Source organism: Vidua chalybeata, chromosome 1 (genome assembly GCF_026979565.1).
Source record: "Vidua chalybeata isolate OUT-0048 chromosome 1, bVidCha1 merged haplotype, whole genome shotgun sequence".
Lineage (NCBI taxonomy): Eukaryota > Metazoa > Chordata > Aves > Passeriformes > Viduidae > Vidua > Vidua chalybeata.
The window spans coordinates 131,411,720-131,439,312 of NC_071530.1; the positions used below are offsets into that span (position 1 = coordinate 131,411,720).

Genomic DNA, 27,593 nt, shown 5'->3' on the forward strand with positions numbered 1-27,593 from the left:
ACCTCAGTTCCATTGTTTCCTCCATTGTCCATTATTAGGAAGAAACTTCAGCATCCTGTCCAGAAGAAAGCTGCCTTGTATTTTAATCAGATGCCCATATTTGATCTGAGGAATTGAAACCCCTGGGACACACTGAGCACACACGCACCCACCAGTAAGTCTAACTGCAGTCTGAAGAGCGGAATAGTTCCTTTTTCCTTGTAAAAATTTCCCAGTGAAGCTGAGGAGTAAGATTGATTGATATTAGGATGAGTGGGGAGCCTGAGAACAGCTTGAGGGCTGAAGGCATGTGCAGGTTGGATCACAGGGTTTAACTGTGTGGTGCAGGCCTTGAATAGAGAGGACAACGGACGGGTCTGATAAACAGTAGTCAAAATTCAGGTTTTAAGCACCTCAGTGATCAACAAATGGAAGTCTCACGGGAGCTGAGAGGGCCTTGGTGAGGGGAAAATTGCAGAGGCCAAGTGCCACAGCTCTGAAGGGCTGTTGGCAAAGTATGCCTTGAAGCACTTCTGCTCTATCTCCACTGGGTAGCTGGGCTGTGCCTTGTGCTGGGGCTCTGGCCCACCACTCACACAGGTACAGGGCCCAGCCAGGCTGAACCGTGAGCTCTGCAAGTCTTGCCTTCCCTCATTGCAGCTGCAGCACTGGGAGAGCTCTGCTGACCGGCAGGCAGGCTGCAGAAAATGGTTCCAGCACAAAGGCTGGAAGTCACGTCTCCATACTGTTGTTAGCTGGGTGGGCAAGAGCCGGGAAAATTACTTGAAGAAAAGTTAAAATAATTTTCCCTGAGTCCTCTATGCATGGATTCTCTATGCATGTCAGCCTTTCTGTGCCACTTACCTAGACTTGAAGAAGGGTTGGTAGCATTGTACTCTTTACACCTCAGTCATAAGTCACGTAAGAATCAGTAGTTAGGGTTGTCCTTGCTTGCACTGCTTTTAGGAATTTCACTTCTGTCATGAAACTGCTCTTACCTTAGTTTTAAATTTCTTCTCTGACATGCCTGAAGTCAAGAAAAAAAAGCCTAAAATCAAGTGTGATAAGAGCATGCTATAAGTATTGTCCTCTGAAAAGTCGAACAAGCTTCCTCCTGAGATCAAGTAAGGATACTCTTCTAAGCCTGTTGTTCAGCAAGATGCTACCAAAATCCTACTTTTCAAAATAAAGATGCTCCTTTGTTTCTTTCAGGGATAAAAAAATTTAAAACCCTCTTCTGAGAAAATCTGGAGAGTTTTTCCAAACTAGAGGAGCAAATCTGTACCCCACAACACTCACTCAACTACTTTCAGTCCAGCTGATTCCTTATCACTCAAAATATTAACATCTTTATTTAAAAGTCATCTGAGAATGGATTTATCAGGAAAGGAGAAAAGACATGAGAAGGAGGTTGTCTGCACATGTCAAAACATGATCTAGAAGGAAGTGGGGAAGAAAAATTAAACATATTTTAGTAGGAGGTTATATTACAATAATACAATATTATATTACAATAAATTGGGTCTGGCAAGAGCCTGTAAAGCAGAGTTTGAGCCTACATGACAAGCACATACAGGGAAAATCTTCATATATCTACATATTCAGTTTAGTTTTGAAGTGCTGGTGCAATGCGTGTGCATAGGAGAGAGCAAGAGCACGTGCAAGTGAAAGCAAGAGAGAGTTTCTGTGGCTAAGCCAGCAGGGCATGACTATATAATTTGTCGTGTGGGAAGAAGCTAGCAGAGAAGATCTTTGAGGTGTTGAAAGTATGATGAAATACCTAGGTTAAAAGATTAATACAAAGAGAGCACATGGAGAGTCAGAGTCACGAACACAGGAAGGCCAAGGATCCACAGGAGTGGTCCAGAGAGACAGAGAGAGCTGCACACAAATGGCAGAGAAAAGCAGAGCACCAACTATTGCCCAGTGTAAGAGGAAACACCACAAAATAGAAGAAGATAGGAAACTTAAATGGGAAGAAATAATGTGATGACATTGAAGAAATACAAGGAACTAGAGGAGCAAATTTTAAAATAATTTTTTGGTAAGTTGGAAGTTTTCTAGGTTGAGGACTTTTTGTTTGGGGGTTATTGTTCTTTTGGTATAAAATGCACTCTAGAGACAGAAAAGTGTCTACAGTCAATACTGTCTGCTTGCTACCTCTCATATGATTTTGGTTTGGGGTTTTTTGGTGCGTTGTGGGTTTTTTGATTGGTTAAATGCTTGCTTGGTTGTTGTTGTTTTGGTGGTTTTGGGTTTTTGTTTGTCTGTTTGTTTGGTTGATTGTTTGGTTTGGGCTTTTTGGTTTGCGGGGGAGGATTTGGTTGGGTGGGTGGGTGGTGGGGTATTTTTTTGTTTGGACAATTTTTTTTTTTCATTTCCTTGACAAGCTCTCTCAAAAAGCAGCCCCTTCTAGCTGTATCTGTGCATCCCTGTTACTGGCTAGCATTCAAACTGTCCCATTTACTATCCAAAAAAGTTTCACAAATTTCGTCACATTAAGGGAAATTCTCACTGATTCCTTAAGCAGTTAATTCTCTTCACATAATTTGCAGGGAATGATAAGAATAAGGTGTGAATATCTTCTCTCCTAGTCTTGACTCAGCTATGTTCATACTATTCTGTCAGGATTTCCACGTACAGCTGGGTTGTAAGCATAAAGGTGCAGTGAAGGAGAGCAGGAGCTAGAAAAGGGAAGTAAAGAGCTAGGCAGAAAAAAGATGTGCAGATGAATGGAACGAAGAAAGGGCAGTCAGAAGGGAGTCTACAAAATGTGGAACAAAAGTAAAGCAGAATATAGAATAAAAACTTGATAGGGAGAGCTAATGAAGTGACATACAAACTGCAAAAAGAGCAAAAATAGAATTGAAAAGAAGAAAATTAGTAAGGAAATGAAAATGTAACAAAATTTGGGCAAGAAATCTAGAACAGTAGGAAGAAACTAAAGGAAACTCTAAGGCAAGCTAGAGAAAAGTAGAAAGAAAATAAGTAGAAGAAAAGCAGAAAAATAAGCCAGTGAGTAATTTTTTAAAAGAGTAAATATTGACTGAGGTCAGCGTCCTTTTATTTATAGGTGTTGTTAGGGAAGAGATACACTATATATTTATGAAACACCTGGGAGGTTGGAAACAAATGTTGGAAACAGGCACTCCTGGCTGGAAGACATATTTTTGTTTTTCTTAGGCCTTTCATGACACGGTTAGATCTCTGTAGCTAATCAGGCTGCTGCATTACTGATAGAGTATATTGACATTGAAAAGGAGTGGACATGAGGCACAACAGGTTCAGTGGTGTGTATATAAACATTTCTAGCTACACCCTCATGGGAAAAAGTTCCAACTCTCTCCATGCAGAAAACAAGTCATGACCTTTGAGAAAGTAAGCAACAGAGATAGATCTAAAATGCCAGATTTTTATTCCTGTCCAACAGGATGGAAAGGGATGCTATGGAATTAGAAATTTGGCTTACTTTCTAGAACTCCACTTCTATGTGTACACACTTCTATTTATTTTACCACAATGGTTCAGGTACTTGGGCTTTTCTTGGATCAATTTCTAACCAGACTCATGTCCAGTTATTTTATACACCTTTCCCCCCAGTTTTGAAACATTATCTGCATTGATACGTATAGAGCCATTGATTTTGTTCATATATTTAAGTGCTTACCTTTGTTACTAAGGCCTTCTAAATGCTTTAATTCACAGAACAGATTGTTCTTTTGGTGTGAAACCATACTTTTTGTTGATTAAACACTAGCAGTTGGAGGGACTTTAAGTGTGTTTTTATAGGGACCATGAAACTGCCCTTTTGTTTTACACTTTCTTGTACTTATATTGTCCCCTTACTCCTTGTACTTTACTATTCACAGTATTTAATGTAGACAGTTAAAATGTTTATAAGAGAGAGGCAGGGAACAGTTTAACCTCTGACAAGGGCAGCATTTTAAAATTCAACCATAAGCATTTAGTTTAGGAAAATCTGTTTCCACTTTCCTGATGAACCCTTAAGAAAAAATTCTGTTTAACTACATACAGCAAAGCCATGATATCAGCCCTGCCACAAAAGGCCAAATCCTGCAGATCCCTATTTGCATGAGAACTCATTCAAACTGGGAGTCCTTTTCAAATGAAAGAAATACACACATGATTTTAGGATTTGCAGAATTTGGCCTCCAGCTAATCACTTGGCAAAATTGTACCTCCACAAAATTTGTGGTCTCAAGTAAAACTTCCTAAGTGGTTTTTGATTCCTTTGCAATAATATTAAGCTCCTTTAGGAAAAAAGAACTGCCAGGTGATGAACTTTCCTGGGATTCAGAATGTTTGCAAAAATTATATCAAAACAATGCCCTAATAGTTGAGTCATGGAATTTAAAAAACCAAAGTTTTACAACAGTGCAACCTAGAGATTAATGAATTAATCTAATTTCCTCTATGCATTAGAATAAATGTAGAAGACCGATTTGTCTTGGAAAAGCTGATTTCAAATGGAAGGATAATCTAGTGATTTTAAATAGGCCAAATTCTGTAGCCTTACTGAAGGAAAATTCCCAATGTTGTCGTTTGACATCAAAGGAATATTATCTGACTCAGGGCTGTAGCTCTGTAAATGATGTTACTAGAGCTGGCATTTTTATTTGCTTCCAGAAGTATTTTCAGAAGTGAAGCAAGGTTTCCCTTTCCTCTGCTGGAAGAAGAGAGGGATTCCTTTTTTCCAGCTTGTTTGATACGAAGCGCTGCACCACACCACTGTGTCTTCTTGCCTGTTACAACAAGAATGTCTCCTGCTGCTTCAGCAGATATTTGAGGGCAATCCGTGTGTCAGTCCCTCCAGGGATCCTTCTGCAGCCAGTAATGTCACTTCAGACGGCTCCATTGAACTCCAAGACAACGCAGTGTGGAATGGTACCCAGAATCCTACCAGAAAGGAGAAGATAAAATCCACAGAGTAGGAATTCCTCAAGGAAGGTTCACACCAGGAAAAAAATACCAAAAAAACAGAGCTACTGTAGGTCAACAGCAGAACTACAACTGTTCACAACTCCACGGCATCTCTATCCAATTATCCCAAAGGATTTGGCAAATGCCCAAAAGGAATGATATGGTTGTCTACTTTTGTAGGAAGAAACAAACTGGATAAAGTTAATTTCTTTCAATGACAGACATCTGTGATTTTTTTACAGGGTTTACAAATGCAATGCGTTTGAAAAGGCTGGGTGTAGCAATATAGTACTGAAGCCCTGTGTCTGAATGTTAAATGTTATTTTATTCTGAATGTACTTTCACTAAATCAGGCTTCTGATATTGCATGAGTTGTATTAGACATATTAATAGAAAACTCTTTGTGGTACAAGAATCCTCTGAAATAACCTGAAAATAGCTGCTCCATGTTTTATAATGCCAAAATTTTGCAGGCTGCTCTCTCTAGTGCTCTCCTCTCTTTCACTGTTCCCCATTGAATCTATCCCAGATGCAACACTAAATACCACTTCATCCAAGACCTATGCTTCTTCTACCCTCTGAAGAGGAAAGGAAACCTTTATCTGGAAATATACATTTTTGGTTGTTTGGTTCTTAATGTTTCAAGCTGTTTCACATTAGTCTCAGAGGCCTAGGTGATATACAGAACAGAAGGCAGGTGAGACAGTTCATGATAAATGAAAATTATCTCATGAACATCAGCATCTCATTTGTGTACACGTGTGTTTTCCCCGTTGCCGAGTTAATTATTCTTGGTAATAATATTGAGTCAGACACATGACTATATCATTGCAGACAAACCCATGTTATTAATGCATTTTCACTAAAGTAATCCTTGCCACAGGCAAGATTTTAACCTTCTAAGGGGTTATAAGCTGCTCATGCACGTAGTTGCTCTACCCAAGGAACAGACTGTGAACAAACTTAAACTTGTAGTCCTGGTTTATGCCTTGTTGTCCCTCATCTCTGGGAAGGAATGAGAGACAGAGTCACAACCATTTTAATATCTCTGAAGATTCTTTGATACAGATGAAGTTCTATGTAAAGATCATATAAGGAAAAAAAAACAACCTGGGTGTAAGGACACTTTCTTAAAGTGACTTCAATTTCTTTATTAGGTACAGGAAGAAAGAAAAACACCAGCTCTTGTTCATGAAGGAGACAATCCCAGCTGTCACGCAGCCGCTCAGGAGAGCTGAGTCCTGTTTACTCCAATGACTAATTCCAGCTGAACAGAGCACATCTTGTCTCTGCTGGCATTTCAGTTTGAAGGACCTTACCACCCAAAACCTGGTATCTCTGTTTTTTCCTTTCCCTGCCCTGGTGGCTGGTGGTACAGTTGCCGCAGTGCTGAGCACCGGCAGCTTAAAGCAGAGTTACGGGCAGCAGCGTTAAAGAACACGCTCTTACTCAACACAGCTGCTCCTTGCCTACCCTGGAATTAGAGCTGCTTACTTTTCTGACCAAAAGCCTGTTTTTGCTATTGTTAGCTCTGTAGAGCCAAGGAGCTCTGGGAGGGCAAGCTGGCTTCTATTCTGTTTTGTACATCATCAACCAAATTGTCAGCTAATTTCCTATTGTGGTATCTTTATTACCAGCAGTGACCTATGAGGCAGAATGAATATTTTTTTACTTTCAAATCTTGTGTGGAAGCTGCAGGTTGCCAGCTGAAAAAAAAAAAAATCTGACCTGTAAATTTAGCAAATATGATAGGAAAGTAATTGAAAATGAAAAATAAGGATCTTCATTTCATCCCTGTTAAAGACTAACTGAATTATAAACACATTTTTCAAAAGTGTCTCTTTCAGTTTTGTGTGTGCGTGTGTGATGCTTTCTTTTTTTCCCCTTTTGTGTCTTTTTTGTCAGATGTTCTTTAAGGCTCTGTTAAGTCCCTTGGTTTCAAATCATGTTGAAGCATATAGTTTTGTTAACCCTAAAACTGGCATCCTAGAGGTGTCAGAAATGAGATTGGCTTAAAAATCTTAAATTCCAGAAAAAATAAGATGTAATTTTTAAACTTCTAATCTTTTATCAAATTTATATTTTCAGATGTTACAAATGTGAGGAGTAGAAACACACACAAAGAAAAAGCAGCTTAAAACGGTCATGGGTTCATTCACGTCCAAGAATGGCAGTTATAAAGGAAGAAGCAAATATTGAAACTCAAGATAAAATCTTGAGACTTTTCAAAACTGAGCACCACCATCCCCCCAGTCCAAAGCAGTTCTTGTTGTGGAATTTGGATTGTAAATCTCCACTAAGAAGGTAGAGCAAAAATACAGCACAATGGTGTCATTTCTGTAAAGAAAAATTAACTTAGAAAAAAACCCTGAAAGCAAAGCCACTTAAAGCTCAGCAGCTGGTATGAAAAAACCTGAAGCACTGGAAGACTTGCAAGTGCAGATTAAGGTATACTTCTAGCCAATTTTGTCTCCATGTCTCTTTGCTCAGTACATGTCCTTTTTGAGGTGAAGACAGTTAAATCCAACTATCTCCTTATGCTTTGTCGAGGTCAACAGTAGTTTTAAATGTGAAAGGACTGAAGCACTTAGTCCCTGTCTAGGAAGCCATTATAGCAAGACCTGTTGACCCTATAGTTCCTTACACTATGCTGCTATTTTAGGAAGTCCACAGAACAATGTTAAATTATTCTGAGATGAATAAAATAATAAAGAAGAAAAGCATGTAACTGGAAAGCATCAGTCCTTGTGGAGAGGGCACTAAATCAAAATTATGCAGGAAAATAATTCAAATATGCTGGAAAAAAATTAAGGGAGACATTTGCACAGTTTGTAATCTACAGAAAAAACTCCGTCTCAGGCAAGGACCCCGTGGCAGAAAATATAGTGCAAATAGAATTGGGCAGGAGGAGTAAACAGGGTTGAATTCAATTTGTATTAGAAAGCTCACAGTAGCTCTAATTGTACAGAAATGACAGCCACTCAACATAGTAAACAGCCTACAGGTAGAGATCCTAGTGCAACTTCAAAAACAAGAAAAGTCAAGATCATCTGAATGACCTCTCTACCTCTGCAAAAAGAAGCACTGAAAATACATCACAGTTGTACTGAGGAGTAAGTGCTCACTCAAAGAATGCATGAAAAGTGCATAGATCTACAGGGTATAAGGTTTTCCTAAGTAATGCTTCTCTAAGGTGTAAAATACCTATTCAAGAACTACTTACCCTGTTGTTCAAAAATGAACTACTTTTGCTGATACAGAAGCTCATTTTATCAAAGCTTTGGCTGAAATCCAAATAAATTGTTCTGTGTGAACTTTTGTATTTTTATCAGCTTTGCAAAACTCTAAAAAGATAAAGTCAAGATAGAAGACTAATCAAACAGAGGGAGCTTTTTACCATCCCTAGATGCAGTGAACTAACACAAAGTTAGAAAACTAACATGGGTGGAAGCAGTTTGCATGTAATTATTGTCATCAACTTTGCTCAAAACACAGAGTAAAACTTTTCTGAGAGTTCAAATGCCTGTTACATTTCTGCGAATGATTTTAGTCCTTTACTTTTATTTTATTCCACTTACTTTTGGCTGGAATGAACAGAATGGCTAACTTGTGTGCTGAGTGCAATCTTAAGCCAAACCAGCAATAATCTTTTTTGACAGCTGCTCTGTTGAGTTTTCCCTCTCAGATCTTCATACTCATAAGAACCCAAGCAGCTGGAAAACTTAGTTTGCTGGGTGTTCTTTTAGGTTGAACTCCTGAAAATTATTTCAGGGAAAACAAAATTAACATACTGTGTAAATCTCATTTCAGAATATACAGCTTTTCTGAAAAAGGTGAACAGAAAAAAAGTGACAGAACTAGCCCACGTTTGAACACTTTTGAATTTGTGATGCCTTTATTGCATAGTCTACCTTTAACTTGATGAGAAATTATCTGTTTCCTGAGATAGTGGCCATTTTGTTTGCAGCTGCTGTTAGGTGAGAAAGGTGCATTCTGTTTCCTCCAAGAACAGACTTACTTTTAGTTCTTGGGCTTTTTCTTGAAATGAAAGGAAAAAGAACTTAAAGACCAAGAGAAAAGTGGAAAGGTTTTGTGTACATACATGGTACAAAAAACCCAAACCAAAACTTATATATATATATATATATATATATATATATATATATATATATACATAATCTATAGCCATAGATGGTGTTATAATTTGGTACTTACCTGCCTTTTCATATCTAGTTTGTTGGAGAGAAAATAAAAAGCTTCACTAAGAGATGTTGCAGAGCTGCAGCACAGTGTCCACAACAACCTTCTCCAGAAGCAGTTCCAGAATACACAACAATTCCAGGCTTGATCCCTCATTATCACATCAGGTGTTAACATTAGTTTGCACATCATCAACATACAAAATTTTCGTTTTAATCAAACATCTAGCTATTGATTGTTATAAAAAAATGACTCAAATTTCGAGTAAAAAATCCAGAATTCAACTGTCAGTGCAATCCACATTTTCTGTGGCAGCCAGTCTCCAAAAGGGCAATAAGGAGAACTCCAAAAGGCAGTGGAAGAGCCCCTTACTCACTATCCCTATCATGCAAGCCCATTTTTGTTCTTTGGAATAATGCATTATATGGCATTTTCTACCTTGTTTGGTATTTAGAGTTGGAATTTATTGCCAGGCTTCCTGGCAGCAAGCTGTGCAGGTTGCAGGCGGAGGCTGATGGAGGTGAGTGAATTAATGTGGTGGCTGTTTGGAATGTCGTCCAGCTGCCAGGGAGAATTATGTTTGTTTGTCTTTGGCACAAGTGTGAAAGGAACAGCCGTAGATTTCAGAAGTGTGAGTCTACATTTTTATATCTCACACTAATGAATACATTTTTTTGTATCCTATACATTTGGGGAAATAGAATTTATTTGTAGATTTTATTTACCACTTGTGTGGTAGAGAAGGAATGTTTCCTCAGAGACCAGAGACTGAACTTGTACTTTGGAAAAGAAAAAGAAAAAAAAAAAGAAAAAAAAAAAAGAAAAAAAAAATAAAAAAAAGAAAGAAAAAGAAAGAAAATACCTGACTAAGCCAGAACAATGTCACTAAAAGTTATCCTAACTTCACTATTTTTGCAACTATATCTAAAGTCAGATCTTAGATTGGGCAATTCAGCAAGATTTGAAAATTTCTTCATGTAAGATTATTTTGGTGGTGGAGAAATGTCACTGAAAGACTTAACATTGTATTTGTTTTCTACTGGAAAATTATTTCTTCCAGTCAAACCTTTCCTTTACCTATAACCTGTCAGTTATCCCTACCCCAACCTCCTGTGCTATCAACAGAGGGATGATAATGCTATTTGTAATGTGCTCTGATGTGAAAAGTGCTATGGAAGATTCAATTGTTGTTGCTGATAGGACCAGAAATTTCCCCAACTAGATCTGTCAATAGCTGACACTAAAACAACAAGGTACAAAGTGCATTTGAAGACTGTCAGACACCATTGCCTTTTTGTTTTCTCTAGCAAACTATTCCTTAGATAACTGACTTGACCTAGCATTGCTTAAAAAGATCAAGCGCTCAAAAGATCAAGTGTCTCAAAAAGAAAGAAAAGGCTGGAAAGAATAATATTAGTTAGTCCATACTATGTAAAGCCTAATGATCTCTTGTCCCATTATAGTAAGTAAATAAAACTGTCACTTATACCTCTTCTGTTGGTCTTAATAACAGAGAAAGGAAACAGCTTTCTAGTTTTGGTACAGTAATGAATAAAAAAAAAAAAAAAAACAACCCCAAAATTATCTATTTTTAATAATTTGCAAAAAGTCACACTATAGGACAGATTTAAAAAAATACAATAATGAATACCTATACCTAGTATCTTAGTTTCTATGTACAGCCATGTAACTCACATATATGATCAGGAAAATTGTAATTTCAAATAAGCTTTGGAATTTAATTTTTAATTATTCTAAATTTATTGTCTATATGTTAATTGATTGTTGTGAAGACTTTATTATGCTATAGCATACTTCAATTAGTATTTGAGGAGAAGCAAATATATTTAAGAGAAAATAAATTGTTGAGTCAATATTCCTCAAATCCTTGTTTCATTCTAACCATTTAAAGAAAAATATTTGCAATCTTAATCAGAGCCCTTCAAGGAAGCAAAGATGTTTTAAGTGGCATATCCAGCAGAAGAAAGAAAAATAGATGTAGGCTTGCAAACAAGACTATTTTCTGGTAGGATGAAGATGTGAGATGTCACTTTGGAGATGGGATTATGAACAAAGAGGCAGAGACAAGAACAAGGAAGAAGGAAAAGGGGGGGACAACAAGAATAAAAAGAACAATAGAAAATAGGGAGTGGAGGGTAAAGAATGTGACAGAGAAGACTGAAAATAAGAGTCAGTGGGGACAGAGAAAGAGCTTGAGAAGCCAATGGGTGGTGGAGAGAGGGAACTACAAAAAAATGAGCGTAGGGTGAAAAATCTGTAAAAGGAGGAAAAAAATCTCACATGAGTGTCAAACTTAAGGAAGAATGGCAAGTCCCTCTTGGATGAATCATTGCTTCCCAGTTACCCACATGCAACCCCTCTGAGTCACCCTATGATCGCGGCTGCGCAGCCTTGATGCCAAGACAACTATTTAGAGTTGTGGTCCAGTGTCAGAGGCAGCAGAAAAGATGGCAGTAAAAGTCCTGTGGCAGGGAAGCCTTACTGCTCCCCAAGCCAAGCACTCCTGCCAACAGACCCAGCTGCAGCTGGCTATGGCTGGAGTCACTCGGTGCTTGCTCTGCACGCAGGGTGAGCGACCCAAGAGCCTCAGGGGTGCTGCAGGCAGCCAGACCTCCACAGCTTCCCCTCTGCTTTGCAAGCCAGTGCCTAGGGAAATGAGGGTAGAACCATAACTGAAGGAAAGAGCAGCAGCAGAAATAAGGAAAAAGAAAACCAAAAGAGGGCAAAAAGAGGAAGAGAGTAAAAGAGGAAAGCAATTAGTGGTCATGGCCTCTTTACAGCAAGAAATGACTCGTACTACATACATAAGTGATCTCTATGTGAACTGTAAGTGGGAGAGGCACAGCAAGGAGCCTGCTGTTGATCTCATGAGCTGACTATGAAAGCTCAAGAGTGACACATTTCTGTCTCAAATCCAGCCACTCTTAAACATGGAAATACTTATGCTAGGGCAATTCAATGGCATATATACATATCAGTTCCTTTCTGATCAGCTTTGGCCTCTTCCAGAAAGCAAGCCTGGATTTATCTTTATTATTTTGCCAACATGGCTGTATTTGTCAGCATAGTAATGAGTTGAATCGGTAGAGCTCTGGGAAAATACTTCCAGCTGACATGTGCTCCCTCTTCTGGTTGGCATTTGCCTCTACACACTGAGGTCAAAGCAAAGACAAATTTGGGTCCTCTAGCTCCTTAAAAAGAAAGAGCCTTAAACCACTCTGTTTACTCTATTTTAATACGACTGTGAGATCTCTGCTGCTCACTGTCCTATTGGACCAAAAGGACATGAACTTTGATTCACTTGTGCCTTTCAGACAAATGATTTTACCATCCATGAAGTCCACTCATGGATTTGTTTGTTAGTATTTCTACAGTTTTACTGATATGAGCCTGCATTAGTGCCACTGTTTTCTTCCCCACAATGACAGGACACTCAACTCCCTCACACAGCCATTCCCAGCTGAGCTCTTGAACAGAAGGCAACCAAAGGTTCATTTGGAGGGGATCCGATAGATGACTAGAGGGGCACTATTACAGGACGTCTTGCTGATCCACCTCATTTGAATACACAGATAGTGGGAAAACATAATGCTAAAATATATCCTTGGTAAAAGAGCTCAATCTGAGAATTTCTGTGAAAAGCATTCGCTCCTTACTTTGACTGTGGCCTGTTGTGGCATAACCATGTGAGCAAGTACCTACAGCTGGTAATGGAGGGGCTCAGTTCAGAGGGCCAAAACCTGATGCCTGTAGCAATGGGGTTCTCAGGAATGACTTGGCACTGGATATTGAACTGAACTCCACAGCAATCGACTCTTGAATTCTAATCTTGTCTCTAACACCGACTCCTGGTCAAAATCAGTTATGATCTTTCTGATTTGCTTCTACATCTACAGAGAGGGAATAATCCTTGCTTATAATATTTACCAGGCACACTGAAGCAGATCTTCAGCATTTACACCTCATATCATCTGTTCAATTGCCTCTGCTTGACTGGGGACTAGGTCATGCCTCTTTGGTGCTACCACATAAATGTTAAAACTTAACCATCATCTGGTCATTCCCTGCGCTTTTTTTTTTTTTTTTTTTTTTTTTTTTTTTTTTTTTTTTTTTTTGTGGAAAGTAACTCTTTGGAATATTGTTTTAATAAAAAAGAACAGAATAAATGTCTACTTGGCCAGTTCTTATGTCAAGATCTAGGACAGATTGCTGGATAGTATTTAACATTCAGAGTGGAAGTATTATTTTGACCCTTAGGCAAAATGTACCAGATACTTGTCTAGGGTCATGCCAACAACAAATCATGAAGAAAGCAAACATTTTTTTAAAGTTTTAAATATAGTCTCTGAGTTTTTTCAAATAGAGAGACTAGATTTGGACAATTGTCTTGGAAATAAACTCAGAGAAAATTTAGATATTTTTCCTGTTCATCAATTTTCTCAGTATTCAAATTTAAAATAATCTGTCAATTTCTATTTCCTCTCCTAGAATTTTGTCTTTACTGGTTTTTAACTGTTTCCTACTGTTTCACAGTTCAGTGCTTGCAAACAGTAAAGCAAGCACTGTAAAAGTTGAACAAAATAGGCATCCACTAATATTTCCAGATCTTTTTCAACCCACAGGCAAAGCTATATTCCATTTGTCCATAAGAATTTCTCTCAAGCTTTTGGGGATTTCTTTTGGGGTTTTATTGTATGAAATCAATATTCAAATATATATTCAGTTAAGTTATTATCTAATGCTTGCTAGAGCTTAACATCAAATCTGAAAAAGTTAATTTTTATGGTATAATCCAAATGGAAATGTAATTTGTGTGAGATTTGCTTTACTATCGTTGTCTATCACATTATTGCAGAACAAAGCACATTGCTAAGACAATATTTGTAGGACGCAAAAGGCTCAAGGTACACAAATCACTTGTTGATTATATGATACAGATATAGATCAAATGCATATGTATGTCAAAGTCTTTTTAGCAACATTGCCATTTTTTAAGAAACAAATTAAATAATGTTTAATTTCATTTGAGACCAATGAAATAGAACAGAGCTGATTGGGTTCATACTCATTCAGCATTTCTTTACTGACCAAAATCCATTCATCTAACTGAGCATTTACTCCATTGGATACCCAATTCCTTGTAAACCCAAAGAAAAGCTGATACTTCAGAAACATACATCTTAGGCAAATATTTTATATCTATAACACACAAACAACTCCAGTGACAGGAATTCTTTCGTCACATTATAAAAATCTGAGATATAAAACCACCACACCCTGCCCTTTTGCTTATATCATTGGTCCCCAAACTCTGCTTCGTGAGTGCTTGCTGAGTAGATTGCGGTGTCTCAGGGAACACCACTGGGCACAGATCTGGAGAGTCCTGAGAGTACCATGGCCTGTCACCTGCCTTGTGACCTCATGGGGCCCCTGCCATACAGTACAGCTCTCTGTCAGATGATGGTTCTGCAGATGAAACACTTGACCAGCAGCGCTGCCTGTCCTGCTGAGAGAGGACCGGGGCTGCTTACCGCAACCTTAGAATGGAATTTCACTTAAAATGAGGAGGAAGGGCTTCACTTGTTTATGGACAACAAATAATGTGGTAACAATGAAATTCATCTTGCCCAGGGCACATCCAAGTTTGAATCACTCCTCTCAGATTTGAAGCAGTGTCTGACATGAGGATTCACCACGACAGGTATAGCCCCGGTTACATGTCTATCATCTGTCTCCTTTGCAGACTGCCTTGCTTTCAAAATATGCTGAAAAGTCTTGATTTCACCCTGCATCAGAATGAAACCAAATGCCAAAACCTCAGAATCTTTCACGAAACAGAATCCTTGTTTCCTGGCCAGCCTTATTATTGAACCTTAATATGATACAACATGTGTCCATATTTGCACACATGGTCCACAGCCCTTACACATGTGTAAATCCTACTGAAGTCATGTATAAAGGATCAGGCTCTAGGGCTGTTATAGAAAAAGTTCATGTTTCACTGACTTTTTGGTATTCTTTGAAGATATTACATTTAGAGTAAATATAGAGAAGTACATGTTATATGCAAGATTTTCAGAGAACATTTAACTTCCACACCAGAAGGTCACATCTAAGGCAATATGGTCTTGGAACAAGTTCAAAGTTGTCACACTTGATAAAAATAGCTTAAAGGGCACATAACTGTGCTGGAATATGGGAAAACAGTGGAACATGAGAGGGGGAATGATTGAAGGCCCCATTAGTAATTATGTACATACTTTGTTGCTATTGAAAGCTAGGTTTCCAAGCATGTACATGGTAGTTATGTTAAATAAAAGTGCAAGCAATTAAAAAAATATAAATGCTTTTGCATTGCTAAATCTAAGTAAAGAACCTTTTACAAATATAATTTTATAGAATAAAGGAAAATATTTTAAAAATAAATGAACAGAATATAAATGTGTCTAGTTTATTTTCTGTTTGTTCTTAGTTTCAAAATTATGTTTATATACCTACATTTTTGTATCATGTTTATATACTTACATTTTTGCATCACTTATTAGTATTTTTGTAATACTTCATTGAAAATCAAAACCTACACTTATTTTTTTAATATAAGAAGCTACATTCATTTTTTCATATTTCACTTCAAACAGCTGCAATTTTGTTAGTTTCTTCTAACCTCCTGAAAGAGGGACAAATGTACACAACAAACTGAATCTCAGGAAAAGTTGAATCATACTGGAACATGGGCTGTTATAGCACAATATATTAGAAATTGCATTAGAAATGCAAGTTTTCATTAAAGTGCCTCTTGAGATACACATTGCGTTGGCAATAATTAGCCCTTAGGACTGTGTTCTGTGTATTGGATACCTGTTAAACCACAGCCAAATCTCCTGATGGTGTTTAAGCCATACATTTAAGTGAACGTAAAATAAGGTCCTACAGCCCTTCTGCAAAATGATTCACTTGCACCAAAGTAGCCTTAAATGGGCAGTTTTCCAGGACTGGGACACTCAGTAAGTCTTGGGTCATATGTGTCCTACACAGAAAGCCAAACCATAAATCTTCCAGTTCAATGTTTTGATTTATTGTGCTAGCATAAATCAAAAAAACATTGTAACATTGCCCTTGTAAAAAACATGTCATGCAAAGGTTTACTTTTAACCGAGAAATTAGCTCTATTTTGCACATACTTTTTAATGATTGATGGCATGGTGCAATCTTTGTGCCAAAACGTGAAAAAAGCTAATGTTTAATGATTTTGTAGTGCAAGATTCTTGACTTAGTTCTGCCCAGAATTACTACATGCAGGGCTCAGTCACGTCCTAATCCTATTTATCTCAGTGAGGCTCTTGATAGTGAGAAAACAAAATTGCTACCTTCCATGCTTGCAAGCAAATTTTTCATTCATCTGTATTCTTCCCTGTAGAGAGACTCAGATACAGCTATTTTTTGATCAGGTTTGGTCTCATAGGAGACTTACATACATTACCATGGAAGGTAACATATTTTATGGCAACAATCTGCAAAAGGTATGTTCTGTGACAGCAACACTTTTTTTGTTTTTTTGTTTTTTTGTTTTTTTGTTTTTTTGGTTTTTTTTTGCCATAGTAATGAAGTGCTTAAGAATGAAGATATCCTTTCAAGCAGAGAAAGTCACCTGAAAGCAAGGGTGTCCCATGCCTCCCATGACATAAACAGCTAACAGGAGGATTTTATATCTTTGAGGATTAGGAAGTAAATGATTGGAGAAAGGGCCTGAAAGCTGAACTCCAGGAGGTGCACTGGATACACAGAACTTTCTATACCTCCCTTTTAAAATGTATAACCATAGGGAAAGGTTACATTATATGGCAGCAGAGAAGGAACAATGTAATTTATGCTGCTTAGTTTAAAAGCATCACATTTTTATACAATAACAAAAAAAGTAGAGAGTCTGAGTCATTAGAAAAATACTTGCACAGCTGGTAAATTGTATTTTTTATGGACCTTATACATGTGATTGTAAGCACTAAGTATACACATTATTAGGGTCAATTTAAATCCAGGCTGATGAAAAATCCGAAGTGTTGGAGGATTTAGAATCTTCCTGTGGATTTTGTTGTAGCCTCCACATCTATGCTTTCATTAAAATAATATCTGTTCCAACTTCACAGGTTTTAAAAGAAGCATTTACAACGTTAACCAGTGCACTGTCTCACAGACCGTGCAGCCAACAGATTGAAACAATACTACTACAAGGTTATGTGGAATAACAACAATATTTATTCTGTATTTTTGTCTTCCTGGGATGGATTGACCACTGATTCAGAAGCAAAGAACTACTGTGATATGGCCCTTGCTTCTCACTCAATTGGAGATGGTAATGTTTTAGTGGTTTTAGTGCTAACCATCTATGAAAGAGCACAAAAGGTAGCAGGCCCCTGGAGAGCAAGAAGATGAGGGTCTGTGTGGCTGTTACGATCCCGCTAAGAGCATCGTACTGCTCTGTTCTTTCATCTTTGTAATGTGAGACTGAAACAGTCCATCACAAAGCTGGAGGAAAAAAATGACTCATCTGCTGTCCATTTTTATTTTGCCTCAGCGTCTGGAAAGAAGTGCTTCATTTCTTACTGCATCTGGACAAAGACAGACCTCCTGGAGGTGCTCCCAGCTCCCTGAAGATACTAGGACATTTTGGGTTAAACTCATGCTCTATTCAGGCTTGGGTTCACCTGCTTTCCCACTCATATTTACCCACCACATTTCTTTTGACTGCATTTCTCTGTGGTCACTAAATCCCTCTCTATTATTGTACAATTCTGAGAACTGCAGCAAACAGGAAGGTTTTTAGTAATCTTGCCAGTTCACACTATTTGCTGCTGGAAAGCCTTTGAGCTGATAAAGTTTGGAAGGCATGCAATTCTCCATGAGCTAATGCCCATTGCTTTTATCTCAAATGATTTTAATGGCCATCCAAATAATGCAAACTGGATTGACATTACTCCAGTCCAATGAATTGGATCTCATTGAAAAGATTTTGCTACCAACATTTCTTGCAGTGCAGCAAAACTAAAAGCTGCAGTTAGGAATAGAAGTAATGTTTTACAAGACACTACACAAACCCAGAACAGAGAGATGATCCTTGCCTGAAAAATATATAGCATAAAGGTGTCACTTGGCTTTATGCTTTCCCTGGATGTTGCTGTTGGCATGTGTTTGTACATCAGCTTTGTTACATGAAAAATAGTTGCACATAATTACATCCTAAGGTAACAACATGGAGATATGACTGATGGATGGGGAGCCCAAGGACATAATCATACGACAGTGATCCATCTGACAGGGAGGGTATCAGTTCCCTTGCTCCTAGCTGTTGTCATACTGATAGACATCCTGGTGACAGTGAACTTTATAGAAAGGAGATGACAAAATATAGTGAGCATTTCCAGAGGTGTTCAAAACATGTAGTCTCCAAGTATGAAGGACTGTTTAGATGATAATATACACAGGGTAAAAAACTTGGTGTTGGGATGGTTATTTGCATCTCTGCCAGCGCAGAAGGGCCTAAGTATCTGCAAGGGTAAAGGAGGGAGAATAAGGGTAATGTGCTTGAAAGAAGTGCAAAGCATTGAAAATTAAATCCTTCATCTCTATTGTGATAAAAAACTTAACGGAGGGATGCAAAGGGGAGGTTGGTACTTTGCAGAGAAATGGTATGGATTTGCAATTGTCAAGTGCTTTAGAAAGGATGCTGTTGTACCTTAAGACATGAGCTGATGAGAACATGAACTTTGAACTGTTAATTAATAGCAGCTGTCACACTTTCAGAAGTTTACCTTTTAGGAAAGTTTGGGCTGCCTCGAGAATTTTTTTCCAGCTTCCCTAAAAGAAGTATTCATTTCTCAGTATCAAATTTGTGTGTCTGAAATAAGCAAATACACTCTCCTATGAAACACCACTATTTCTCCCTTTTCACACAGATTTGTTTCTTGTTGAAGAAGAAACTGTGTGAAACATGAGAAAAAACAGAGGTATGAAGAGAAAATAGCCTAATATGACTCAGTTTTTCTGTGTAATTTGTGATCAGAATTAAAATCAGCAGCTGTGTTGTGTTGCTAAGAGAATATCTTAGAACACTAAATTGTTAAGCCTAATTTGCATTTCTAGAAATTTCACATGTTTGTTTGAAAACACAATAAATGTTATGACAAAACATCTGGATGAAAGAACAAGACTCATTTCTGCAAAGCAGCTGATTCATATAGTGTCACCTTTCCAAATAAAATCTAAAATTTAATTTTGGGAAGTTCTTTCCATCTTACAGACTTGCTGATATTTGTTGTTAGGAGTGAGATATCTATGGAAATCTTGAATAAACGATCACAAACACAGTGTCCAGATGTAAGCAAGCTTTATTTTTGCAGCCTGTGTAACAAATGTAAACTACTGATAGACCATGTTTGTTGTATTTACTTTGTTTCTCACACAGACATTAAACATTTTCAGTATCAAGCAAGAATCAGAAAAGAGTGAGACCCATCACTAATAAAAATTTTTGCATTATCTTATAAAATATTGCAATCATCTCTCACTGAAATCATGCTATAAACCTTTGCACATTTCATAAAACAGTCTTTAAAATTTTGGCTACCATTAATAACATGTGATAATCAACACTCATTCCATCCTTCCAGGTTTTAGATTATATGGAGAAAATAATAGATGTATATCATGTAATTGAAATGGCATCAAGACCACCATGTCCATCACCTTTGGACAAATGAATTATATTAATCTGAAAGGAACTGTTCTGTGCATTAGGACTGGATGATACAAAATGCATAACAAGAAGTATAGCATGAAGTTTTTTGTATCACCTCAATGCACGTGGGATACAGCACATCAGAAATCAATACTAATTGATTGTGTGTTTCAGAAACAATGGACTGACAAAAAAAAAAAGTACATCCTTGGAATGAAATGCAAGATAAGTAATCCTGCCTACTCAGTGAATTTAAGATTGAAGGGAGACTTTCTGCAATTGACAATTCATACTTATGTTACTGTTGTTAGCAACACTGAATCTAAAATGTGGGCAGAAAATTACATGAATGAAAAGAAAAAGGATAGAGAGCAAGCAACTGATAATGGCTGCTAAAACAGCAAGGAGCACTCGCTTAAAAGCAAAAATAGATCCAGAGAGCCTCAAAATTTGCAACCAAACCAAAAATGTCTCAAAACTGCTGTGTGATGAATAGACTCTATTTCAGGGGCAGAGGCAATTCTGAGTAGTCATTCTATCAGAAGAGCTTTTATAGCTATTGATTTTTGGAGAGGTGTGAAACAGCTACTTAATTTCCTGACAAAATACATCAGAAAATCAGAAAATTGAATGCTAACATCTATAAGTTATCAGAGGGAAAAAAATTAGCCTATCTAAAGCCTGCAAGTTATATGCTAGGACAAAGACCTAAGAAATTACTAAAAATTCTGGAAATGATAAAAAGCCTCCCTCTTATAAAAGATCCATCTATCTCAATTATCTGCTTTCCATATTTTCTCTTTAGTTCTTTGTACCTTTCACAGACTGATTTCAATTTATACAGATTGATTTCAATATTAGGACCCATGTCTACTTATCTATAAAGTCTAAGAAACTCAGGAGATGAGTCCTGAAATATTAAAGATTTTATTCACATGGAGCTGTGTCTGCCAATCAGGTTCCAAGGGTGACTTTGCAGAGCTGACACATTTTCTTGGCTTTGCAGTTCTTGTTGCTGTCCAACATGCCTGATATTCATTAATATCAGCTCTACAACATGTAAATCAAATTTAAAATAATTTTTGTTCACATGATGAAGAAATTTTAGAACAGACTTCAGCTTCTGCAGGAATGTTCCTGGTACAGCTGCAGGACAAGCCAAAGAAAGGGCATCACAAAGTGTTACAGTTTCACTGAAAAATTCGCTTTGCCAATAAAAGGAACTGGATTTTAGCATAGTTCCAGCAAAAAGGTTCCTGAGCTTTGCCATTGTTATCTTCATCCCCTAAAGAACCAACAAATGACACAGAAAGAAGCTGTTGGTTACTTTTAAACTTTTGATAACATACAGAAATTTTTATTGAGGAAAAATTATAATAGTAGTATTTGTATAAATATTTAATTGAAATATATTGATAGCATATTTATGCATTTCATATTTACTGAAAATCATGTATAGGTACAAGTACATACAAAATCATAGACTTGCAATTTTTTGTACATGTAAATATGTAAATACTGGAGAAAAGTGATTATTTAACTCCTGAAATGCAGGACTATTTTAAAAGACTGTATGCTAGAAGCTGTCATTAGAAATACACATTTTGCATGAACAGTATAGGAACAGCCTAGCAAAACCTGTGTGAAACTTTTAGTGCATAAATCTGCTCATACCCAGAGGCGGTAATAAGTTACATGTTTCTTTACATATACAGTTTAAAATTGTCAAACATATATTTCATGTACTGGAACCAGAAATAACATCTTCTTGGCTGACTTTTTGGGATGTATTTCATAATTAGGTGTAGAAGTCAAAGATACCACTTCCTACCCAAAGGACACATAAACGCTTCAAGCATATCAGAACAGGTCAAATATCATTACATACCCTAAAATTTCATTACTGCAAGGTGAATAACTGGTTTCTTTTGTTACCAATTCAACAAAAACTTGAAAAACAGTTTCCAGTTTTAACTTACCTGGTTAGACAGCCATGATTGCCTCTCATGATGTACCTGAAAATTATACTCCTAGAAGACTAAACTGTACATTTCCAGCCTGTTCAATTCAGGTTTTTAATCTTGTCTTTCTTTCATTCTAGTGTGTGAATAAAATTCAGGACAATTCATTCTGGAGATGTAATACTGCCTCTTTATTTGAGGTGTAATAATACCCAAAGAAACAAAATTTATGTACAAAGAATTTATGCATGCAGGCTACATTTTAAAACACCAGTTACTGTAGCTAAATCTTTACATTTGAGTGCACCATCACTGTCTGGACCAAACCAAGTTGGCTGTTAGTCCATTGCTCACCCTTGAGAAGAGGAGATTGGGTTGGACAGACATTCACCCCGCTGACTCAGAGTGAACACTCACCCACAGAGGAGACATCAGGGAGACTGGTGAAGGTTGAGCTGGGTTAGCATCCGAATCTGCATAAATGTGTCCTGCTCCCTGCTGCCCGGAGCATTCTGTCCCCAGACTGCTGCAAGGATTAGCAGAGCTGGGGAAAGCATTTTCCTAAAAAGCCAGGTGAGGCAGCAATGAGCTAGGATTATATATCAAAAGCTTCCAGAACTTCATGACCTTTGATCACTAAATTAATACTTTTTCTGTTTTACTTAGAGTGAATGTAACTGTTTCTACAGATTCTTGCTCATAATACTAGTTATAAATAATAAATTTATTTTGATCTTTTTGAATACTAATTTTCCATTTTAAAGGTGACACAGTTAAATCAATTTTCCTTCACCTGAAAAAAAATATTGCTTCAAGACTACAGCTGAGAGCTCTTTCACTATGATTTTCAGGCACAATTTAGGGAATAGAAGAACAAATAAAACTTATGAGGGACAATTGTTTGCACCTTGCACCTTAAAATTTAGAATATACAAAAAATTGAGATTACAGTGAAAGCATATGTGCAATTTCTAAAAAAAAAAAATTGCTTTTAATGTTTCCAAATTTCGAATCCGTGTGCATTTTGGTGAACTTGAAAATAATGCCATAGTAACATGGGGGCTATCATAGTAATAAAAGTGGCATGGCAACTTTTGTTTACCAGTTTCTGATTGCTATATATTATTTAATAATTAGGTAACATGACATCACTAATAACCTATTTACTTCTAATAGTAAAACAGATTGATTTATATTGTTTGTTTTTGCTGCTGTAGTTTTTTAAAGTTTGAAAAATATTAGAAAATACATATTTTTAGTTAGTTTAGTTTGAGCTCAGGAAATTCCCAGTAAAACTGAGAGGGCAAATCTTAACATGTTTATAATACATTATTCTTATATATTACAATATAAACACATTTATACACTTATTTTACTTCTATCTATAATATATTACATCATTTACTACAAGTATAATTTATAGTAAAAACAGAAAAAAAGAACCAACAAGAAATGTTACAAATCAGCTAGTCCATGTTTTAGCACCTAGAACAGGAGGGAAGAAAGAAGACTAAGTAATTTTTATTTTCCTCATTTATAATTCCTCATAAGTAATTCCTTATTTTCCTTCTGAAATATCTCTATTAGTATTGATAATCTATGGTTATGAACTCCTTCACACTGTCAGTCTCATGCTGTCTACAGGACATCTCAGTAGGCTCTAAAGAATCATAAACCAGCGGTCTTCTGCCACATGAATAGACTGAAAGCTTCTGGGACCTGTTACCCATATCCATGCTGCTGTACTTGGAGGCGCTGGAGCAGAACAGACATTGACAGCAGATTGCTCAGTAACCTGGTTAAAGTATCCAGTGTTAGCTGAGGGACATAGTGAAGGAGGTTGGAGGATTAAAAACCTTTTTCCAGGTAAAAAAGATCCACACAGGTTGTCTCTCAACCCTTCTTGCCAATAACCTCAGATTGTCTTATGTACTGCAAACTGCCCAGGCCAAACATTTAAAAATCTATTTAGATGTCTGTTTTCCTTGGTTTTCCCTTTGACTGCAGCCTCAGGTAGTTTGCCCTGGTTGATGCTATGCCTGGAATGCTGTGTTCAGTTCTGAGGTCTCCAGTTGAAGGAAGACAAGGAACTACTGGAGAGGGTCCAGTGGAGTGCTATGAATTTAGTTAGGGGTCTGAAGCAACTCACTGATGAGGAAAGGCTGAGAGAGCTGGGGCTGTTTAGCCTGGTGAAGGAAAGACTGAACAGGGATCTTATCAATGTCTATCAGCTGCGGAGATAGAAAATTTATTTCTCTGGAGATACAAACTGTCTTTGATGCAGCCTGCTCTAGGTGAACCTGCCTTAGCAGGAGGGTTGGACTGGGTGATATCCAGAGGTGCCTTCCAACCCCAATCATTCTGTGATCAAGTAATTCTCTAACAGCCACTTACTCATCCTCTACCTTTTCTAGATTTTCTTCATTTTTTAATGAACTCTATTTTTCCCCTTCATTTTGTATTTCATTGATCCCACTTCTGTTGCAGGAAACAGGAAATAGCCTATAGCAGCAACAACACTGAAGCCAGAAACACATTAAAAGACACTTCTGTAAAGAAAAAAAATGTACTCTGCATGTAGATATGTTTCCTGAGGACCTCCTTGAAGTGGTATTTTTTTCATGTCCGGCCAGAAGTGACACTGTTTCATGTACACTTTTTCAGTCTCCAGGTAAACTGTAGCTACTTTTGTTAGCTTTTCAGGGATTCACAATTGCTCAAGTTATATGACTGAACAAGATTCCCATGCCACTAGATTTGCAATTTTAATTATAGCTATCCTGCATGTTTCACTGAAGTGCTGAAATACTGAATAAATTGGACTAGCTCAAGGAGCTGACATTTCCAGCAGACATGCCCTCGTTGCTGTAGTATGCCCAAGTTCATTACTGTACATCCCCTGCCTACTACCTGCAAATTCCCCATGTACTCAGCTCACATCCCTCTGTACATCAGGGACCTTTATAATCCTCTCCAGCTACTCTTGTTTCATGCCACCCATTAATCTCCTTTCCTTCAAAGATTTATTTCTGTGTGATCCCTTCCATTTTTTTCCTTTTTTTTTTTTTTTCCCTACTGTAGAAATAAATTATTCAGGGTGTCAACATACTTGAACTAGAACTGAGATGGAGGTAGTTATAATGAAAAGCTAATTATTGTCAGGAAGATTACAGAGTTGTTCTCAGCTGCTAGGCCTGCCAGGCAGCTGCCAGGAGCACTGTTTTTCCCCTACTCTTCTTCTCGTTTACTGATTTTTCACCAAAATAGGGCATTGTTCTTCAACTCTGAACTTTCAGGAAACATTCCAGCACTGATTGGATATGTCATTCAAAAGCAATAACAAAATGGACAAAGAAACAGAAGAATGTTTTTCTGTTGAAATAAGAGCTTTTGATGCAGGCTTAGGGTGTGCTTCAACATTCAGCTTATCAGTTGCCACATCCCTCTGTTATATCAATGTAATTCTGTGGGGGGGTATGCTATAAATGAGATTGTTTCCATTTGCATTGATTATCTCTCTGAGCTGGCTTGCAGTGCACACTCCTGAAAAGTGTTACCAGTAAAATTCACCACTCCTACCCCTCTAGCAGAGGGACAGAAAGGTATAGCAGTTCTGCAAAGGAATTCTTCAAGAATGCTAGTCCTAGAGAAATTGTTTAGTCAGAAGCACAACTTAATTAAAGACCACTGATGCTGTTAAAATTTTCCTGCCTGCTACCACCTCTTAGCCACAGGTTAACATACCACAGGTACTGAAGAATGGTTGAACATACACTCAAGTATGAGCTGTGGGAGTGGTGACCACTGCAAGAAGAAAAGCAGTCCAAGCTGCTTTGACTCTTAGTGAGGTGAAATACTGTCTTACAAGCTGTGATTCATGAATGAGGATGGCACAGCAAGTGTATGCAAAACGAGGTTTGATTCATGGTTAGCTCAGCATGTGTATACTGGAGGCAGAACAGACAGGTAATCCAGCAGGATTTGGAGCCTCCAGACCTTGATTAGCTCAGCCAGATTTCAATACATGAGTACTACAGGGGTAGGCTCCTATCCGAGCACTTGCTGTTTGAGCTTCACATACACTCTCTCAGATGCTGTACAGTGTTGTCTTTTCAGCCATGTAACTACACTGCAGACTAAATTAATGCGATTTCAAATTTCCAGGAGGAATATGTAACTCAGGCGGCATATTCCAGGCTTTCCTTCAAAACTCAAATCAGAGGCCTTTGTAAAAGGTTATTAATTATCTACATCAAAGCCATGCCCACAGGCACTGCTTACTGCACTTTTCCCTGATAAAAATGAGCTCAGCTCATTTCCAAATCACCCATATGCCAACATGTAAGCCTGCATTCTATTAACTTACCTTTCCAGGGCATTTTCTGTGTGCCACAAGCAACCTCAAAAGGACTCAATCCTGCTGAAGATGGATTTTCTCTATGATCTAGAGAAGGGAGAAGCACTCTGGGCATGCAGAACATCAGGGGCATTCCTGGGTGTCAGGAACTCCTCTCACATGTGAAATGGTGCAATTGAGAACCTAAGCAGAACCTTGCTTCAAACCAAGCCAGAAAATGCACACCTTTATTAAGCAGAGTGGGAGCAAGTGTTTGCCACCACTGGGGTTTGCTCCACCCGGCCATTTGTCAATTATAACAACATGAACCAAGCCTTGGAGCTGGGGCTGGTTGAGGCAGTGGCACATCTCAGGGGTTCAGTGCTCCAGGATGGAGCACCGTGCCCAAGCTCCCCACGGCGGGCGCTCACACACCTGAGGGGTGGCCGAGCCTCTCTGGCCTGGGAGGAGACTGTGTCGAGTGCTGTGTGCAGTTCCGGGCCCCTCAGTTCAGGAAGGACATTGAGGTGCTGGAGAGAGTCCAGAAAAGGGCAGTGGAGATGGTGAAGGGTCTGGAGGACAAGTCCTGTGAGGAGCAGCTGGGGGAGCCGGGGATGTTTAGCCTGGAGAAAAGGAGGCTCAGGGGTGACCTTATCACTCCCTACAACTGCTTGAAAGGAGGCTGTAGCCAGATGAGAATTGGCCCTTCATCCAAGAAAAAAATGGAGACAACATGAGGATAGAAACTCAAGCTGTGTCAAAGGATGTTCAGGTTGGACGTTAGGAGGAATTGCTTCACGTGAAGGGTGGGTGATTAGACACCGGAATGGACTTTGCAGGCAGGTGATGGAGTCATCGTCCCTGGGGGTGTTTAGGTAAAGACTGCACGTGGCACTCAGTGCCATGGTATAGCTGACAAGGTGCGGTTCGGTCACAGGCAGGACTCGATGACCTCGGAGGCATTCCCAAGCTCGCCCGTTCCGCGTCCCTGTCACTCTGCCCCACGGCCCGCGCGCTGCCGCCGCCTCACGGGGCCGCCGGGGAAGCCCCGCCCCGCCCCCGCAGGGCACGTGACCTCCACCGCCCTCAGAACCACCGCCTGGCCCCGCCCCGCGCTCGCGCCAAACGCTTCCGGCCGAGGGCCAGCGGCGGCGCGCGCATGCGCCGGGAAACCCGGAAGCGGCCGAGCGGTGGAGCCGGGGCGGGAGGCGCTGCCGGAGGCGCTGCGTGCGCGGCGCTGCCGCGGCCCGGCCGGCCCGGGGTGGGCGCGGAGCCTCGGGGCGCTGTGCAGGGCCAGGTAAAGGGGCCCTGAGGGGGCGTGGGCCCGCGGGAGGGACGTGCGAGGATGTGTCCCGAAGGTACGGGCGCGGGTTTCCCGGGTTTGTGAAGGTATCCGGGTGAAGTCCGCACCGGTGACGGGACG

The 27,593-nt window shown here is 38.8% G+C and overlaps 1 protein-coding gene and 1 long non-coding RNA gene across 4 annotated transcripts in view; both read left to right on the forward strand.

Annotated features, from left to right (window-relative positions):
* Positions 1 to 14,627: 14,627 nt before the first annotated feature.
* On the forward strand, positions 14,628 to 19,252 carry LOC128795064 (uncharacterized). The gene is made up of 3 exons (XR_008433380.1): positions 14,628 to 14,842; positions 17,286 to 17,491; positions 17,714 to 19,252. It is a non-coding gene; the product is annotated as an uncharacterized LOC128795064 (long non-coding RNA).
* An 8,132-nt stretch (positions 19,253 to 27,384) lies between these two features.
* Positions 27,385 to 27,593, forward strand: part of VPS13B (vacuolar protein sorting 13 homolog B) — a 429,986-nt gene continuing 429,777 nt past the window's right edge. For 2 of the 3 annotated variants that reach the window (XM_053960682.1, XM_053960693.1), the window contains exon 1: positions 27,474 to 27,528. The gene's annotated coding sequence lies outside the window, so the exon portion shown is untranslated. The other variant, XM_053960664.1, reaches the window with a different exon arrangement.